Here is a 6,711-nt window from a genome sequence, read left to right as displayed (position 1 = left end):
GCCAAAAAGTTCGTTCGGTTTCTGTAAGATGTTACGGTACTTTTTGGCCAACCCAATACAACACTTTTTGTTGAATAAAACTGGTTTGGGGGCACTTCCCCAGCGGTCCAGTGGTTAAGATTCCACCTTCCAATGCAGGGGGCCTGGGTTCAATCCCTGGTTGGGGAACTAAGATCCCACATGCCACAGAGCCAAAAAATAAAATGAAAACAAACAAACTGGTTTTTAGCCATATAGGCACTCTCCATCCACTCTAATTTCTCCTATAGAATACTGCTGGTTGAAATTCCTACAGCACATTTGTCTCATTTCTCTACTCTATCTGGATTAGCCCCTTATTGCCTACAGGATAAAAATCTATAAGTGAAGAAAAACACTACTACTTTACCCCATTCTCCTATTTCCCAATTCCTCTGCCAGTCTTCCCATCTCTGGCACGATGGTCTCGAGAGGAGTCCTGCCCTGGCTGCCCATTTGAGCTCACGCTACTGTCTCCGTTCCCACTCCAAACTTGCTCCTCTTTTGTCTCCAAACCACAGAACCTAAAACTGTGTCGAAATTCTCTGCCTCCACATGGACTGCCCATTCTCAGCAATCCAGCTAGACTGCCGTCCTCCTGTCTCAGCCCAACTCTCCTTACCACTACCACCCAGCTCTCTATCACCTTCTACTAGAGAACTTTGTTTCACATTACACTGCAGTTTCCTAGAATGCAGGGATTCTAACTTGGGATTCCCTTTGCAAATGCTATGAATGTGAGCAGCACAGTTTAAGTGACAACATACTTTCAAAACAGAGAAATGCTATTGATTCACAGCTGCCTTTGCATCCAGGACCCAGTGTGGAACCACCGCAGACAACCAGATAGGATGAACCCACTAGTCACTTACATTCCAATGGTTTGTGAGAGGCTCTCCTGGACTCCAGTCCCTCTGGCTCGGGCATAGTGTGTTTTCTTCGGAGGGTGACACCAGTGCTTTCACAGCCATCCTGTCGTTTCAGCTGGTAAACCACAGGGACGACGTGCTCACATTCACCAGCTTGTAATAACCTGCACTTCTTTCTCGTGGGCCAGACCGTAAGGTGGGGAGGGACAGAGCACGCAGGTGGCGTCCTGATGATCCTTCCAGCCTTCAGGTAAGACCTTCCTTTGGAAGATGTCAGAGGGCCCTGCGGACTCACTTCTTCAAGGAGGCATTCTACCTCATGCAATTCATCTTCAACTTCCAACTCGGAGTCTTCTGAATCCTCAGGAAGCACAATGGTCAAGGCGGCGCTTTTCTTCAACAAGTAGGCTGTCTTAACATTTGAGAAGCTGCTCAGGTCTTTCAGCTTCCTGCCCTTCACAGTCTCTCTAATCTCTGCACACCTTTTCAAGTTCTCTTTATGCACCTCCCCAGTCTCATCATTCACCATCACTTCATCTTTGTCTGCACTTAATTGCCTATTTGTGACTGGCTTTTTCCATGACCCCTTGGTTTTGCAGTCTGGTGAGGTCCCTTCATCTCTGGAGGGCATTTGCTGGGGGGATTTCTCTACCTGTGCTTCATACCAACTCATGTCGCACTGGATGCCCTCATCCACTTTGGTACACTGGGCCGACCAGGTAGGGAAAGGAGCACGGCCCTCATAGTTACTGTTCTCCACCTCACCGTCACCTTCACCTTCATCCTGGTTCCTGCTCCCCACTGACAGCTGCTCTGCTTCCTTTCTCCCACTTCCTGGTGAAGACTCAGGGGAATTCTCAGACTGTACCTCATACCACCAACTCATATCGCATTGGGTGGCCTGACCTACTTTGTTGAACTGGGCCAACCAGGTAGCGGATGGAACACCCCCCTCAGGGTAGCTATTGCTCTCTACCTCTTCCTCTCCACCCACATTCCCGGGGGAGCCATGGCTCCCGCTACTGTTCTCTGGCATACTTTCCCCTACAGTAAGGAGTTTCTGAGATTCTGAATGTAGGCTCGGGTCTTTAACTGCTTCCATGCTGGCACAGAGTGGCCTTTCCTGATGAAGCTTGTTGATATCTCCAGGAGACTGGTACAATTTTGAGTTCAGGCTATTCTGGATCTCATCTCTGTCATCTGGAGGTGGTGAGTTTTGGGAAACAGCTGCATATCCCTTCTTTTCTTCACCCAAGTTCATCTCCATGATAGATCCTGACTTAAACATCTCATGTCTTACAACATCAAGACACTGCTCTGACTGGACAGCTCTGTGTTCATCTTTATATGCAGTGCAGGCTCCACCCTCATGAGGATTACAGAGCACACCTCTACTTTCACAGGAACTCTGTGAAATCCCATTGTGCTGCAGTGTGTTCTCTGGCATGGCTTTACCATAAGCCACATCATACAAACCCATAGTTTCTTTCAATGATTTCCAGAATTTTATTATAGAGGATCCTTTGCCCTGTACTAGCCTCCTTTGCTCTTTCTCGGATACACAGATTCCTTGAGGTGCATCTCTATACAGAGTGTTATTAGAAGGGCTCTTGCTATGTAGCTCCCTCTTCTGGGCAACAGAAGTCAAAGCCCCATCTGTTTCTTGATGAATGTTGTCAGTTTCAATGTCAATATTAGTAGCAGGGATACTGGTCACCCTTCCTATGTCATGGCTGTCGCCTTCTGCGTGCATGTCTTGTTTTTCTCTCATGTTTTCAGCCTGTTGAGGTTCAGTCTGTGTGTGTTTCGTTTTCATTTTTTTCCCACAGCCACCATATTGTTGGAATTGTGCCGTGTTATAAAACACAGGGACTATGGGTCTTCGGTTAAGAGTAGTGGGCAACGGGGATTGAGGGATGAGGAAGCTGGGATACTCATTGAGCACCACAGGATATGGAAAATACAGACTTCCATTTCTCAAACCTAGAAAGAGAAAGGCATAGCCATTTTGTCTCCTGTGGCCAGTCACAACATTCAGCCAGAACACCTGTACAGCCACACCAATGGTTAAAATATTGAGTTTTCTCTATGTCAGTTGGTAAAGGCCCCCAGTTCCTCCCTGGACATCCACAGGAGTCAACCAGTGAAGGAGCAATGACTAGAACAGTGGGGCCTCCAGAACCCTTCTTCACACTAGAACAGCACTAGAGGAGGCATCTGTTCCAACTGGTTGGTTCCCAAGCCATCAGTTGGTCAGCATATTAAGAATAGCACCCCCTACTTTGTAGCCTTTTAAAAGAGACCAAGCACATACCAGGCATAACTCAGGCTTGTCATGGTTGCAAAAAGAATAATATCAGGCCTTACAGAACAAGAGGGAACAAAAGTTCTTTGGATTTAAAATCCTTTCTAAGCCTATGTATTCAGCCCTATTCATTCACACACATACACACATCTTCCCCCATTTCCACTCTTTAGGGATAACCACTGCAGTGGTGTCAGTAATGCCAGACATATTTCTCTCAAACAAATATATTTTGGGGAAAGGCATTTGACTTTGCAAGACAGATTTGTGCAACTGACAAATGAAGCTAAGGTAAAACTTCTAACTATATAAAAGAAGGAACAGTCATATTCAAATCAGTGTTCATGAAGCAATTTAGCCAATATTGTGCAGTAGATCTTATGAACCCAGTTTCACTGTTGAGGAATGTATCAGTGTGCCTCTAGTACCTGGCTAAGATACCTCTAGTATATTTGTATAACCATATGCATATGGATATTTTCCTTTATTGAAGGAAAAGGAAATCTCAGCTTGGGTTTCAACATTGTCTTAAGAGGTTAGAAGCCACAGAAGGAAGTTCATCTAACTACAGAGACAGATAACTTCAAAGCCAGTCCATGGAGGGTCAGGTTTGGAACTGTTGTTGAAACTATTGGAAGAGTGGGCTCTTCTCTTGGATCACTAGCCATAGAATCATTACAGGCCTGGAAATGCTGTGACCATCTTTGCCACTTTGAAATAATGGCTGACAGTGAGGCCAACACAGAGAAAGTCAAAACCTAGAAATAGAGGGAAATAGACTAAAAAATGGATTATGTGTTTTGAGTCCCCATCTCGCCAACCAGAAGTGGCTTCACTCTTGGAATTCTATACATTCCTTTTTTCACTAAAATCTGAATTATGTTGCAATTAAAAAAATACAAATTTTATTCCTACTCCCAGCACCATCCACTTTAATTCCCCTAAACCACAACTCTAAAGGATAAATAATTTAAACCTTAAGCTGAATGGTGTGGAAAAACCACAGAGGTATAGCATCTCAACCTGTTAATTCAAAGAATGTTTAAGATACAATATGAATTGCTTTCTCTCTGAACTTTCTACCCTCTGTACTCACACAATTCCTTTCTCTGCACCATTTCAAAATAGCATTTCAATGTCTGTACTAATTAGGGAATCTCCAGAGAAACAGAGCCAAGAGTTTATATACGGTAAGATTTCTTGAAGGAGCTGGCTCATGTGGAGGTGCTAGTCCAACATCTGGCAGGTAGAGACACAGTGAAGAATTGTAGGTCACAGGCTATACGCTGGCACAGGTCCCTGTTGCTCAGACAGAGACTACTATTCAGCTGGCAACAGTGATGAATTCAGCAGCTCTCCTTATCACACCTAGTTTTCTACTTGGAAAAGCTGCATAATATTTACAACACGCTTTATCTCCAGCAGGATACTCAGAAGAGCAAGTTTAACATTATCTTTCCTACTTGGAGAGGTGAGATGGGAGAATCACCCCACGGATCCTCCTGCCTGCCTAAAGCCCCTTCCCCCATGTACTGAATGAAATGCTAGATCTACCTTCCAAACATTTTCAAGTCTTGCTTGTCATTCTTCCTCCAGAGTACTTTTCTGACTTCACCATAATAGGTTTGAGAACCTTTAGGCCTTGTCAAAAACAGTACAGGGACTAGGAGCACTAAGGCACCTCGGTCTCACACATGAGGGGACTTTGGTTGGATTACTCTGTGACCCTGGGCCAGTCACTGACTGGGAGCCTCAGTTCCCTCATTTGAGGAGCAAGGAGAGCAACAATACCTAGCTCATGGGCTGTAGAGGTCAATGAGAGAACCTATTTCTAGCATTTAGCAGAGTAACTGGCATATAGCTAGAATTCGAATGTTTCCCATTAACCTGAACAACAAACACTGCCCCATGCGCTGCTCCAGTCTCCTTGGTGTGAGCACAGGGTGAGGAAAGGGAGGTAATGGACACAGGTGTTAGAAACCTTCAGGCTTTGGCTCACAGAGAGGCTCCCTAATCCCACTGAACCTCTTTGAGGATTCAGATTCCTTACCTGCCCCAGGAATGGAGAATGGATTATAGACAGGATTCTGGTACCAGGGACCCAGGTGAAGCTGCTGGGCCACGGGGTGCACATAAAAGAAAGGTCTGGAGTTACTGCCCTCAAAATTGTCGTTGTTTCCTGAAGAGTTCATTTCCCAGGCTGAAAAGCAGGTGTTTGTAGTTAGGAAAGGACAGCCGCACTCTGCCCTGTAAAGTGCTGTGAAGGAAGAAAGTCGTCCCAGGTGTTTGTAGTTAGGACAGCCGCACTCTGCCCTGTAAAGTGCTGTGAAGGAAGAAACCCCGCGTCGTGCTGAGCAAGTCTGGCTCCCCAGGCAGGAGCACCGTGGGGAGATGAGGCCTCGGAGGCGCGGGGTACCTAGTGCCGGGCGCCAAACGCCAGGGGCCGCGCCCCGCGGCTGCACTGGGAGACGCGGCCTAGGCCTCTGCTGCACCGCCCTTGTCCGCAGCCTCTCCAGCCTGCCCCCCAGCCTCCACCCGGGCCGAACCCTTCCTCAGTCCGGGAGTCCAGGGCCCCGGCTCCGCGTCTCCTACCACCGCCCCCCACTCCCCGCAGGCCAGTCTGTTCCCGCGACCTCCACACCCTGCACCCCCGCGCCCTGCAGAACCTGCGCTCCCATTCGGGACACCAACCTGCTCCAGCTCGACGTCTGCGACTGGCAGCCTCTACGGTGGCGCACACGACCCGCACCAATCCGACCTCTGTAACCGGGTGAATCTGCGCTACCGGTGGCCGACGCTCCAGCCTTTATCTGGGCGGCTAGACGGCAACGTGCCGCCTCTTCCGCAGGCACCGCCCCCAGCCCATTCCCTCCCGCGCATGTGCCCTGTGAGAGCTCGTAGGCCAGGTGGGTCGGATCAAAGGCGCTGGTAGAAGCCGGGGCTGAGACTTGGTGGAGGGGAGAGGCCCTGTGCACCCTGCTCCCGGGTGAACCCCAGTCCTCCCTTCTGCACATCCCTGTGTGTGTGGGCGCCCTGGCCTTGACTCTTCTAGAGGACAGAGCCCTTCCCGTTCCCTTCGCTCTCCACGACTGTCCCCTCCTCTGAGTGTGTTGAGTTAGGTCGGGTCAGGCTGCTCCTCTGAGCTCCTGGTCTCCTCATTCCTTGGGCCTAAAGCTACTGACACTTAAGGAAGAGGAGGCTACCGAGGAGAAGCAGAGAGGAAGGAGGCCAACGTGGACGGAGGACAGACCTGAGAGGAGGAAGACTCACACAGGAGAGGTGAACAAGCATGCTTAATGCTGCGTAGAGCAGCATCTCGCAGGGGCAGGGGCCTCGACAATTAGGACGCTAGTGGTCGGGGGAGGTGGTGGGACAGGAAAGCACTGGAAGTCTGTGGGGTGATGGATGGGCAGTTAGAAGGGGGAAGCTGGCAAGTACAGAGTACTGTTTGTGTGTGAGTGGAAGGAAAGTCATAGGACAGTAGTGGAGGGGAGTCGTGGGGTTGTAAGGAGGATTGTG

This window comes from Mesoplodon mirus, assembly GCF_964341445.2.
Source record: "Mesoplodon mirus genome assembly, chromosome: 9".
In the NCBI taxonomy this organism is placed as follows: Eukaryota; Metazoa; Chordata; class Mammalia; order Artiodactyla; family Ziphiidae; genus Mesoplodon; species Mesoplodon mirus.
The sequence above is the reverse complement of the archived record's forward strand: the minus strand, read 5'-3'. Positions refer to the sequence as shown.